We start from the raw sequence: 14,314 nt of genomic DNA, 5'->3' as shown, positions 1-14,314 counted from the left end.
AAAAAAAAAATCTATAAATTCCTTTACTAGCTCTGTACCAGTTACTTATGTTGATAAACAGGATTGGTTAAATATATTAAAATAGAAGTTGTATCTCTCTGAAAAGTGAAGTAATAGATTTTATTGATACTATTATTATTATTATTATTAAAATCCAAAAGGGACTTTCTATGCATGTCCATGCAGATATCATATTAAAAATAATATAAATTTTCTTTCACCCTATGTCTTCCTTAGTAGTGAAAAATAAGATCAAATAACTTGTGTTAAATCCTGATTTTACTTTAGACAGATCTCCATCTCCAGCTTTGAGGAACGTTCCATCATAAATGGATTCAAAGGATTTTAACAGTATTATATATGAAAAAATAGGCTTGAGGATGCAGTTACTTCTATTTGTTCATTCAAAAAGGAAAACAAAAGACAAACCTCTTCCTTGTCACACTAGTTTGCTTTATGCTCCTAGCAGAAACCAAAGCCTAGTTCATTTTGTGAATATAGGTCATTGGCTAGTGGATGGGAGAGGCTTCACATTATTTCTCACATTTGTTCTTTGGAACTGATGTTCTTTTAGAAGAAAACTGAAGCAGACAGTCCTCTTTCTCCTAACCACCTACTTGCATACCTTTTTCTTTGACTGTATTCCATGCTATGAAACAAATCTCTTCATGCCAACCATCAGGATAGCATGTAGAGGTCAGGCCAACTGGTGCCTCAATGGCCATCAAATGATGTGGTGGTTAAAAACAAAACAAAACACTGAGCAGGGATAAGAGGACACAGGGACTGGTTTCCACCAGGAAATTTCTAAGTAAATGTAAGCCCAGGGGTTCACTTAATAATCATCACATTTTTTTACTGAATGCTTGAATACAAAAAGCACACTCTTCTACTCTCTTTGATTACTTATTACAATCTTATCATTATGCCCATCTTACAAATGATTAAATAAGGCCCTCAGAATTTAAGAGGGTAAGAGCTGAGATTTGAATAGGGCTACAGAGCCTTACTTTAAATCAGTGGTTCTAAACCAGCTGTGGGCAAACTACGGCCCGCGGGCCGGATCTGGCCCATTTGAAATGAATAAAACTAAAAAAAGACCGTACCCTTTTATGTAATGATGTTTACTTTGAATTTATGCTTTTGTTCCGGCCCTCTGGTCCAGTTTAAGAACCCATTGTGGCCCTCGAGTCAAAAAGTTTGCCCACCCTGTAACCTTGGCCGAACATTAGAATCACAGCAATGCTAAGGATGTCCGACTGCTGGCTTAGGCCCAACTTCCCCTGAGGGCTCCAGGACTTGGAGAGGGCACAGACCGGGCTGAGGGACCCCCTCTCCCCAGTGCATGAATTTTGTGCACCAGGCCTCTAGTTATCAATAAGAAGCATAAAGATGCAAAAACAAAACACTAAATATGCCTAAAACAGGACACTTGTTTACAGTATGAGAACTGAACAGGGAAGCAGAACACAGCCTTCTTTGGCCTCATCTTGGGACATGAGTGCCCAGCATCTCAAAGTTTTCACAACTATGCACATGTGCATGTCCAGAAAGTGTCTAGAGTATTGATGTTGGGATTACAGATACATTTTAGAGAGTAAGCACATTTATAAATACAGAACCCACGATCAATGAGGATGATTGTGTGTTTGTGTATCCTTTTGTCTGATCTCTGTTTTTTTCTGCCTTTCTCCTTTCCCATTGTGCCCTCTTTTATCTTTTCTAGATAAAAGTAAGTAATCAAAAATTAAAACTTCTCCTTTTTTACTTTGTTTCTGCAATCTTTATTTTCTTCAGTTTTTCAGAAATGTCAGGGCTATCTACACATACACAAACACACACAATCTTTGATTTCAAATAAATTCAGCAGACATCTATGTTGCCAACAATGTGGTGGCTGATTATAAAGTATAATTGTTTTATATAACATGATGTCTGCTTGACAAATTGTCTTTAAACTGTACATAATATCTCAACAGAGAATCAGAGGCACGTCTAGCAATTCTTACTTTTTCTTTTCTTTTCCTGACCTCTATATCACCTCATACTATACAGGGCAAGAACGTCTGTATTTCTGATTTCTTTTAAAGCTTCAAATTACTTGAATTTAATTTAGCAATCTGTTCTTCATTGGAGACTAGTTGAATTTACAAAAGCAATTACACCAGTTTCCTGTGACTTTGAAGGATTTATATAGTTGTGTTAATTAAGTAGAAGAGGAGAAAGTGTGGATTGCTGGTGATTTTCCAGTGGGGAAACAAAACAATTGTCGTCATCTGTGCCGCATTAATTGCTACATAGGGTAGGAGATCAATATTTTTAACATTTTAAGTGGTTTTGCATAAATGTTAGCAATAAGCAAGCCATTTCATGTCTTATTGGTTTGCATTTTTAATAATATTGGAATGTTAGCCTTCCCATAAAGGGAAGATTGCAACAAAACTGAAATAGTGTTTCAACCTTGCTAGTTATGTGCAAACTGACCTCGTGTACCCCCTTTGGGGAACACTCAAAGACAACGGTACTGTTGAAAACATAAAAAGAGGAGGAGGTAATTTATTTTTAATTTTTCTTACATTTGTAAATTTAGTGCCATGTGAAGCTAACAGCACTGGCCAAGGACTCCAAGGAATAAATTCCATGAACACTATATCTTTTCTTTTATTATGTTACATTAGGTCTTCTTTTAAGAACTGATCATTAACTTAGTAACATTGCACCAAAATATTGATTGGTATTATTTACTTGTACAAAGAGAAAACTCAACCAGATTCTCTGCTATTATTTAAAACGGAGAATCTGAAAATGTAATGATCATGATTCATGTGTTCAACAATGATTCCTGGGTTCCTGGGTTGTACCAGGCCCTGTTCTAGAAGTGAGAATGTAAAGTGAGCATGAAAGTTACATTCTGTGGGCATACGGGTGGTTGTTGCAGGACTAATCATAAAAAAAAAAAAAAAAAAAAATTAGCACACTGTTTTCAGGTAATGCTAAGAAACAAAATAAAACTGCTGGTACTTTAGAGAGGGTTTAAACAGCCAGGTCCAGGAAGGCCTCCCTGCAAAGGTGACATTTCTGCTGCTAGCTGAATGAGGAGAAGCAAGCTATTAAAGATATGGGGGAGCTCGGGCCAGTGTGGCTCAGTTGGGTGGAGCGCCATCCTGCACACTGAAAGGTCCTGGGTTCAATTTCCGCTCAGGGCAGATACCCAGGTTGCAGGTTCAGTCTCTCTCTCTCACACCAATGGAAGCGTGTCCTTGGGTAAAGATTTACAAGAGAAAAGGTATGGGGGAGGTTTCCATGCAGTGAGGACAGCAGGTACCAGTCCTGCTGAGTGGGCAAAGGAGTGAGGAGAGATAAGACTAGAAAGGCCAGAGCCAGACCACAGAGGGCCTTGCATGCCATAGAAAGGACACTGGAGGCCTTCTAAGTGCAATGGGAAGCCATCACAGGCTGTGAGCGGGGAAGTGCCTACACTTCTATTACTTATAAAGTGAAATCTGGCTGTGACGAGAATGAACAGGAGGAAGGCCTGGTGGGAGAAGAGTGGACAAAGGAGTTAGTAAAATCTTATTCATCATTGTAACTCCAGGTCGAACAGAAGCAGCATGGACCCGGGAGAGACAGGGCAGCCAATGTGGGCACCACGATATTTCTGTCACAAAGCTGCTCATTGGCTGTAGTTGGACTATGTTATTTTAACATTCAGTTCTTATCGAGGTTTTAAGGAGGAAAGTGGGGCTTTTCAATGTTGATTAGTGCTGCATGTATGGAAATGAACAACAGACTTACCAGGTAGGTCACTGTTTTCCTGCCTCAGAGGGAAAATGAGCTTATCCAGAGTTTCCGGGGGATTCTAATGCTGATGTTGTGAAGTTCCCTCATTTGTCAGTGCCTCATCTGAGAGGGATCAGATAGAGAAACCTTTCCATTTTGCATTTAGGGAATACACAACACTAGAAGCAGAAGCAGATTAAGTAGGGCATTTAAAGAATAATTACTGCTGTTTTTGAGGGATATAAAGTATGCTTATGTTCATGATACTGTTATACACTAATTAACACAGTCCTTGTGACCAGTGACAACTCCAGCATTTTTGTGCAGAAGGGCTGTTGAAGCTGCATTTAAATAGCAAGCACTGTATCTTTTAGTAGGCTAATTGAGAGTTAGCTGGTAAGTGGCGGTGGGTGGGTATTTAATCAGGGTTCTCCAGAGCAACAGATTCACTAGGAGCTGTATATTTGTATGTATACACACATGTTGTAGTGTGTGTGTGTGCATGTGCGTGTGTGTGTGTGTGTGTGTGTGTGTGTGTGTGTAGAGAGATTTATTATAAGGAATCGGCTTATGTGTTTATGGAGACTTAGAAGTACCAGATCTGTAATAAGCAGGCAGGAGACCCAAGAGAGCCAATGGTACAGTTTGAGTCCAGCTCCAAAGACTTGAGAAGCAGGAATATGGTGTAAGTTTCAGTCTGAATCTGAGATCTGAGTCTGAGTCTGAGTCTGAAGGCAGGAGAAACCAATGTTCCAACTTAAAGACAGTCAGGCAGACAGAGTGAGTCTCCCTCCTCAGCCTTTTTGATCTATTCAGACTTTCAGTGGCTTGGGTGAGCTGACAGGTGTTGGGGAACACAATATGTTTTACTAAGGTTACTAATTCAAATGCTGATCCCAGCCAGAACCATCCTTACAAACATACCAGAATAATGTTTAACCAAATATCTGGGCATCCCATGGCCCAGTCACGTTGACATCAAATTAACCATCATGGTGGGAACTGATGAAAATAATCCCCCCTTGGTGTTCTCATGACTGACAAGTGAAGTCATCTAATCACTCAAAATCACAGTCTTCTTATCTTTAAAATGGAAATAATACAGGGAACTCTGTAAGTGGGATCCAGAAAAATAAATCATGTAAACTTCAGGGTTATATTATTATAAGGTTTATGATGTTATCTGAACCCGAGCAGATAACTGATTTGGAATTCATGGGTCTGCAAACCAATTGCAAATATTTGGAAGAGTAGATAGCATGATGCATATAAAGCACTTAATAGTGTCACGTGGCACAGAAAAAACTTATTAAGACAAATTATTTTTCAGTATTTCTCTTTTTCCCTCATCTTCCTTCTTTTTCTTAGTCTTCTTATGATTCATATTCTTCTACAACAACTTCAACAAACATCTAACACTCTTGGACATTCAATCTTTCTAGAAACACTTTGTTTGCCATAATACCACATTCTGACAATCTTCTTTTAAATGTCTGACATTTCTTTTCTCTGACTCTTTAGAGGACTTTTACTCGACACTCTTCAATTGATAAAATGTCTCAGCATCTGATTCCTGGTCCACTGTAATCTTCCTCTGTACAATCACCTTAGGTGAGCTCTCCATGCTCCAAGTTTCAACTACCACCTAAGTACTGAAGTTCCCAACCAGTGTTCTCAGCCAAGATTCACTCAAAAAATCAAAAAGTGAATGTATTATTGCCCATTCAAACCTTAATTCTTGTATCTATCCCTGTGCCTCCTCACCAATTATTCACCAAGTCTGTTTGTTGTATCTGTCTTTGCCAACTTTTCTACAATTGCTTTGGCTGCCCAAATTCATGCTCTTTTCTGCTCTTTACATTAGAGCATCCCAGCTACACATAAACTAAAACACAGTTCTCTTCTGCTTGACACACTCCACTGACAGCATCAAAGCTCTTCCACCTGACCTGCAGGTCCCCCTTTAATGTGGTTACTGCCCATGTCTCCGGCCTCTTTCTCAAGCACTCCCTGCTTTTTATTTTATGATTCACCAACTTTGAATATGTTTTCATCCCACCCATACACCAAGCATTTTCTCCTCTTGTTCCCTCTGCCTCAAATGTCTACCTTCTCCAACATGGCCTTGTCCTAACTAACTCATCAAATCTTAGGGTAGCTCAGAAGTCATGCTTCAGACAGATTTTCCTGACACCTCTAGTCTGGTGAAGATGTTGTTCCTTTCTGATATTAAATAATTTATCTTATTGCTATTGCATCTGGTTTCTCTCTTTTTTAAAATGTATTTTTATTGATTTCAGAGAGAAAGGGTGAAGGAGATAGAGACAGAAATATCAATGATGAGAGAGACTCATTGATCAGCTGCCTCCTGAACACCCCACACTGAGGATCAAGCCTGAAATCCAGGCATGTGCCCTTGACCAGAATAGAACTCGGGACCCTTCAATCTGCAGGCCAATGCTCTATCCACTGAGCCAAACAAGCTAGGGCTGATTTCCACAATGTACTAGTCAGTTGGGGCTGCTATGACATCATATCATAAGCTGGGTTGCTAACAACAACAAGAATTTATTTCTCATAATTGGGAGCTGGGAAGTTTAAGATCAAAGTGCAGCTCCATTCAGTGCCTGGTGAAGGCCCTCTACCTAACTGCTGCCAGCCTTTGGTTGTACCTTTACATAGAGGAAAGCAGAGTGAGCTCTCGTGTCTCTTCTCATGGGAGCACAAATCCATTGAAGAGAACTCCCCCACCATGACCTTAATTACTTCCCTCAGGGTCCACATTCTAATGCCATTACCTTGAGGGTTAGAATTTCAAAAATGGACTTGGGAGGAGGGACACAAGTAACGCCCGTAATATCTGCTAAACTAGGAGCAGCTAACTGGGGAAGAACTCATCTTCATTCTCTATAAATTCCCTATTTCTGGTACATTCTCATGCTAAGAGATGCTCAATAACCGTTTCTTATAAAGCACACCTAGATTAGGAAAATATTGTTCCAAACTTTCAGAAGTTTACTTATTATGTTTACTTATATTCTCAGAAACATAAAACAAATTAGAAAACAAAGCAAAGTTAGCAAAAACAACACAAAACAAAAATTCAAAATATGTGTTTAATAAAATAAAATAAATATACACTGTAATCATTTCGAACTAATGTCTTATGATTATTAACAGATTGTCATTTTGTGCATGCACAAAAGTTAAGAAATTAATTTCTGCGTAGTCTCCTAAGGACACCTTTAACAATTCAGTTCATCATTCAGACTTAAAGCTTAACGGCTGTAAAATGTGGTGCTCAATTTATTTTAATTCAATTCAATTTATTTCAAGAAATATTTATGAAATGTCTGCTCTGGATAAAGTGAGTTAGATATTTTTATGGTCATTATGGTGATTAAAATATAGTCTCTGTTCTTGAGGAGTGTGCATGATGGTAGGGATGCTTAGACAAGTGTACACATATCTATAAAGCATAAGCTGAAAGTCATAAAAGTGCTTTAAATAATGTATCATAAAGAATCAGAGGGAGCAGATAAATTAGTAGGCTTTGAAGGGACTGTAAGGAGGATCTAGAATGAATTCCTAAGAGCAAGATATATCAAAGAAGATTTAGTTTTTTATTCTGAGTTTCATTTTGGGTTACTACATATGGCAGCCATAGACAAAATATAACTTAATTTCGTGTGGTAATAACAAACAGACTCGGGTTTTAACCCTGTTTTTACACTCAACAGGTTATGTGAGTTGAGAAATTAACTGTCTCTAAGCTTTAGTTTCCTAATTTTTAAAGTGATGACAATGTCACCTGCCTTATGGTGTTATTCTGCTGACTCCAATGAATGTGGTTAGGACTCAGGAGACATGAGGATTGGATGATAGGTGTTTTAGTGATTGGTGGGACAACCACACTTCAGATTCTTTATTAATGAATGGGTTTTAAAAGAAAGTATCTAGCAGTTCACCACATTTGAGTTTATTTTCTAAATTCTTATTGTAGTTTGGGTTGAAGACAGAAATCTTGGTTAGAAAGTTTGCAGACAACAAAGGTGGTTACTAGCAATTTGATTTAAAGAATTTTAGAATTCTAAAACCATCTGCTTTAGCATCATTATTTTAGAACTAAGAAAATGAAGTCTATCCCTGGACAGGTGGCTCAGTTGGTTGGAGTATTGCCCCATACACCAAAAGGCTGTGGGTTTGAGCCCGTCAGGCACATAAGGGTGGGGCAGCTGATCAATGGATGTTTCTCTTATATCAATGTTTCTCTCTCTTTCTCCGCCCTACCCCACCTTTCTTTCTCTTTAAAAGAGTCAACAAAAACATATCATTGGGTGAGGTTTAAAAAACACAACAAAACCAAGTCTAAGATGGCAGACAAGGCCATCGTAGTACCACGGCTAAGATCCTGGTCTTGGATATTGAGATCTGGAGTTGTAGGTGAGCATTCGAGGAAGAATATCAGTCTCTCGTTCCATATGTGAAGAACAACAAGAATGCAGACAAAGATTGGTTCCAACTGCAGTCTAACAAGGAAGGTACCAGGTGGTTTGGAAAAAGATGGTTCATCCATGACCTACACAAATATGAGTTTGACATTGAGTTCGGCAGTCCTATCATGTTTCTCATTACTGCTCCAGAAATGGCAGTTCCTGAGCTGGATGAAAAACAGCAAATATGTAGAGAGGTAGCAAAATATGCCTGACCCATCACTCTAAGCTTTCTTGGTTCAGGAATGTGCCCACTTTTGGATTAGCTCATCTCATGGCCATGGGGCTGGGTCCATAGCTGGCAATGGAAATCCCCAGTCTCATTTAGAAGGACCTGATTCAGCATAAAGAGAAATGCAACCAATAAAGAAGCAAGCAGCCATTGAAACAGGATAAAAGGACCTTTGATAGGCTTTTATTTCTGTTTTCCTGTGCATCACTTTTCTTACTCATGTAACCGCTTCCCCGGTATCACTCCATCTGTAGTTTTTACCATGTAGCTGCAGCAGGCCTTGCTGGGGGTAAGAAAAGAATTGCTCTTGAATTTCTAAGTTAGGTTACATGGGGAAGGAAAGACTCGGGCTTTGGAAAACAAAACAAGAAATTACTATTCCCTCCCCAGGTGGAGAAATTTGAGATCCTAGAGGAACAGAGGGTAGCTGAAAGTGGGCACACAGTCTTTCTGTTTTTTTTGTTGATAACTCATCAATATAAGCTGCATTCTCTGATTTAAAAAGTAGTGGGGAAAACTGAGTTTATTAAAAACTGTTTCATTTCACTTACCATAACTTTTTATGACACAACAAACTTTTATACTGTATTTGAGGAAATATTTTGTATTAACTATAAAATGTAATGATCTACATTCTGCAACATCTACACCATCACAGAAGAAATGGGCACCATATTATCAGAAAACTGACAAGCCCAAGTCACTCATCAGAGGCCATAACGATGGAAGAGGGCCTGAAAAATGGTCCTTGCCCTTGTGGAAGAAACAAAAGTTGTTCAGTATAAAGGAAAAAGATATATAGATATAACACCTATTCACATCAATTTCAATGGCAATTGCATAGCATATCCTTTACATTGCTTCAATAGAAAGTACCTGGGCATATGGGAAGACATTACAAAGAGGAGATTTTTAGTTTGAAATAACTAAAAATTAGGACAGTCCAAAAGTATCTGCCTTATAAAATCATTTGCGAAACATAATTATAAGATTATTTATTCTCAATAGAAAGGATTTAATTCATTTATTGTTCTCTGTTCTTATATTTTCAATATGATTTTACCAACATAAATATGACTTAAAAATTTCTTTTAAGCCCACCTCCCCCCCACCCCCTCTGCCAGTTGGATTTGAATTAGTTAACTTCTCAATGACCACTTTCATTTTTTTAGGTCAGAAATTTAGAATTACATATTCTGGACTGTAAATTGTACTGGAGGGAGAAAACATAAGCGTCAACAATTCTCCTTTCCAAATACTATAACAAGAATTTAGAAATCGCATGCCATTTGTGTTTTGAATGGGAAAATTATTTTAGTTTGATTACTGAGATAAAATGGATAAGAGTTATCATGAAATAGATAGGTAAGAATCACCCTAGACACAATATATAGCATGAAAAAAAAGATAAGTGAAAAAGAACAGATGGAGAATGTAAAGAGAAAAGAAAACTTATGGATAGAAATTAATGAATACTGACATTATTTATGGAAGAAAAGTGAAGAATATTGACATTAATTTCCAATACCTGATCATCTCAGAGGTCAGAAATTCTGAGTTCCGGCATTAGGTCTATAAATTACAGGGTGACCATTTGAATAAACTGATAAATATTTCTGAGCATTTTCTTTATGTTTAAGGTGAGGGAAATGAAATAACCTGGGGCTATCTTGGGGCTCACAAATAATTATTGTCAGGTAGTTTATCAAAGAAATTATAAATGTCTTACCTTTTAATAATAATTTTGTGCAGAAAGGGGGTTTCATTTTTAAAAAGAAAGAAAAATCTAGGCTTTTCTCCAAGTGCTTCATTTTACACTGTCACATTGGTTTGGCTATTTGTCAGAGAATCTTTTGAGACATTATATCTCATATCAGAACTGTCTCGGAGAATAATTGTTTGCTTTGGGGTCTTATGGCAGTAATTCTAAAATCTCTGGAGGCAAGGTTATTTACAGAATAAGGTGAGAAAATTTGGGACATTGCTAAAAACAAAGACAGTCCCCTCAAGTAACTTTCAGAAAACACATCTAATATTTTCTATAACATGTATGGCCAATCCCAGAAGCTGCCATTAAATTTCATACTTATATTATTGAGAGTTAATTACAGTGAGAGATAAGAAATAGAAGAAACAGCTATAATAATTCTCTAAGATATTGCACTTTTAACTTGCTAAGATAGAAGTTAAAAATGGCATCTCTAATACAGCACCTAGGGCGATACCAAGAACTCCTCTGGACTCAGTAAATGTTTGTTAAATGAAGGTCCCAGTTTATCAGTCATATCAAGTGCCAATCAATGGATCAATGTCAAAATAATACAAAAATGTTCGAATTACTTGGGAATGGTAAACAGAGAATTTGAAAAAAAATAATTTAGTGACCAGAAATGTATATTTTTTATCATCATTTTCTTTAAAAATGTACATTTATTATCAACAAAAGCTGAAAGATAAAAGAAGCTTATTACTACACAGATAAACAATATCACCATTAGGTATCTACTCTGCAATGTGGGCCTCAGTTGGAGGCCATCCAAAAACCTTTAAAAACTAAAGGAAATTGAAAATATGTTCCACTTGGCTCACTGATAATAAAACAAATTCTAATCATCACAAACATGATTTATGATCAGGTTTCAAAACCAAAAATCAGTCCAGTTTTGCCATATTTCGGTTCCCTTTCTGCCCCATGTAAGACAGGCCGCATCTCAGATATGAGCAGATCATCTACTTAATGAAGATCAATAGAATGTAAACCATTGTATGTCTCACAGAGAAACTGATTCTTTAGGTACTGAAATTGGCCTTAGAAGGAGGGCATGTATATATTTATCAAATAAATTCAAAGATGACTAAAAATAAATGAATTAAAACTCCCTTTGAATTTAGGGTTTAGCTCCACCCCTCCTCTACCCCATTAAAGTCTCTGGACTTTTATTGCAGATGAACTATACACAGCTCTCAAAGACAAATATATACAAAAACACAATCTTTTAATAAAGGCTTCTGCATTTCCTAATGCAGGTGCAGCCACCTATTTTACAAGATACATTTTAATGAATGTAAAAGAGCAGGAGAAAGTGATGAGAGTTTAATTTATTTTGGAAGTAATGGTTTGTACAGTAATTATCGAGAAGCAGCCACTTGTCAAATGAAATCAGTAACAAGTGCAGTTGGGAGATGTTTTCTGCTGCACAGGCATTGTGAAATGTTTTACTTGCAATGAGAATGGACTCACCGACAATAGTTTATGTTGCTTAAAACACACACACACACACACACACACACACACAGAACTATAAGACAAATATATTTGAGGAACTCTATGTGCTAGAATGTTTGTGAAGATTAATTTTATTTTACATCAATTCTCTTAGTTTATAACAAAAATATATAGAAGGCTTCAATGACAGATAGATAGTATTTAATATATTGTAACTTTATTCACTATTTCATTCACCCTTGGCCTGGAAACACTGACTTGGGTGTGTGGGCAGGAGAGATGGAGAGTCACAGAGTCCGTGGAGCATATTCAAGGAAGCAGCACCTAGGGAACAGGCCTAACAAAAACTCAAGTAGATTATCAAGAAATATATAACACATTAGTGGCAGAGAGTGAGAGGCATTTCAGAGAGATCTCGGGGATAAATGATGAGAAAGGTTAGAATCCAGAAAAAAAGGTCCTTGGACTGAACTGATCAATAGGTAAAGAATTCACAAGTGGCTCAATCAACTCATTCTGTTTTTCGACTTTAAAAATTAATGCAAGTTATTTTCTTGTCCTTTGTCTATGTCACATTTGCATTCAAGGTAACGCAGTTTAAGGAATTCACTGGAACAGCTCATAGATAAACAGAAGATCTGATTTCACCACACCTTGCTCTGGTTGTTGACATATCTAAATTAACTGATCTACATATCAAGTTCTAGTTGTTATATGCTATAGTGCTCAGGGGATGATTGGAACTCTTCTCTCACTCCATTCCCTGGAAAGTAGCATGTGTAAATCACTTTGCATGTAGCAGTTATAACATTCATTTATAACAAACACAAACTAACAAGAGTGAGTTTTACCCTCTTTGTCTGAAAAAACAAAACAAAACACAAAAGAAACAAAAAGTTTGTCAAAATATATAAAACATTTTTTGTTTCACCAAGGATGGTGATTACTGACAGATAGGAAACAAACAAGTGAGCCCTAGTTTGCTGCCTTGAAAGAATTTCCAGGACATGGCACAGGGAGGGAGCCCTGAGCGGGGCAGTCCTGCAGACTCCCCGAAGCTGAAGGAAGCTAAGGTACCTGGGAGACAAAGGCAGCTAGAGTTCATATGACAGAATAAAAGAGAGGAGAGCTACACGGAGGGAAAATTCTTGGAGATCTGCACACTGTTGACCTTGAGTTTCCAACAGAATACTGATCAGTACCTGCATACGATGAAACCCTATAAAGCTGGGGAACATATACCTGAAACTTTTAAATAAGCAGTACCTTCTGGTCTAGGACTCCCTGTTCCCTTCAGTAGAGCAGAACACCTCATCATTCAGAGACAATTGATTTTAGAATTTGGACATGCTTGCTCAGTAGTGGGGAATAGTTAGCCCTAGACTAAACACGTTCTTGTAAAGTACTAAAGAAAACAATTGTCAACCCAGTATCCTGGGCCTTTCAAAAATAAAATGAAATTAGATTTTTTCAGACATTTAAAAGGGATAGAAATTTACTTCCTGAAGAAATGTTAAAGAAAGTTCTTCAGGCAGAAAGAAAATTAGTCCCGATGGAAATATGGACCTACACAAAGGCACAAACAGCACTGGGTAATACATAAGATTATTTTCTCATTAGACTTTAAATATCTCTTTACATAATAATTGGCCTTTTAAACAAAAAAATTAAAATATAAACAACAGAGTTTAAAACCTATGTAAAGGTAAAATGTGTGACCCGAAAAGCATTAATACCAGACGGAAGAAATTGACATATACTGGGATTAGGTTCTTATCCTATATGTGAAGTGAAATAATCTATTATAATAAAAGCATAATATGCTAATTACACTGGACAGTAGAATGACCTTCTGGACGTTCTTCCAGACACCCTTCCCGATGAAGCCAGAGCTATGAGGGCCGAGCCCCTTGCACGAATTTCGTGCATCTGGCCTCTAGTATTATATGAAAGTAAACTGCAATAAGTTGAAGGTTTGCTATAAAATGTAAAACAGTTTGGCAGTTTCTTAAAGATAAACATATACCTACTACCCAACAACATTTAGAGATTCCACTCCTGGTTACTGACCCTTGAAACAGGGAAGCTAATGTCGCTGAAGTCACACACCTTAATATTTGTAGCAGTTTATTATGATGGCACAAACTGTACAAAAACAAAATCTCAGGCAACAGGTGAATAGATAAAATAATTGTGGTATAGTCAAACAATAGAATACTACTCAACATTAAAAAAGAAAGAACTACTGTTTGTAATATGTTTGACAGTGAAAATAATTATGCTGAGTGAAAGAAGCCAGATTTCTAAGAGGTCACATTGTTTGATTCTATGTACATAAAACTCTAGAAAACACAAATCCTATCTAATAAAAGACAAAAATGGTAATTGGCGTACGACCAATACCCTTTTCATTGGCTAATCAGGGCTATATGCAAATTAACTGCCAACAAGATGGCGGTTAATTTGCATATGTAGGCACAATGCAGGGAGGCGAAAGGGAAAGCAGGAAGAAGCCCCCTGCCACTGACAGTGATCAGAAACCCAGGGGGGAGCTAAGAGCTGGGGGGCAGGGCAAAGGTGGCC

Source organism: Myotis davidii, unplaced genomic scaffold (genome assembly GCF_000327345.1).
Source record: "Myotis davidii unplaced genomic scaffold, ASM32734v1 scaffold59, whole genome shotgun sequence".
In the NCBI taxonomy this organism is placed as follows: domain Eukaryota; kingdom Metazoa; phylum Chordata; class Mammalia; order Chiroptera; family Vespertilionidae; genus Myotis; species Myotis davidii.
Note: the sequence above shows the minus strand (reverse complement) of the source record.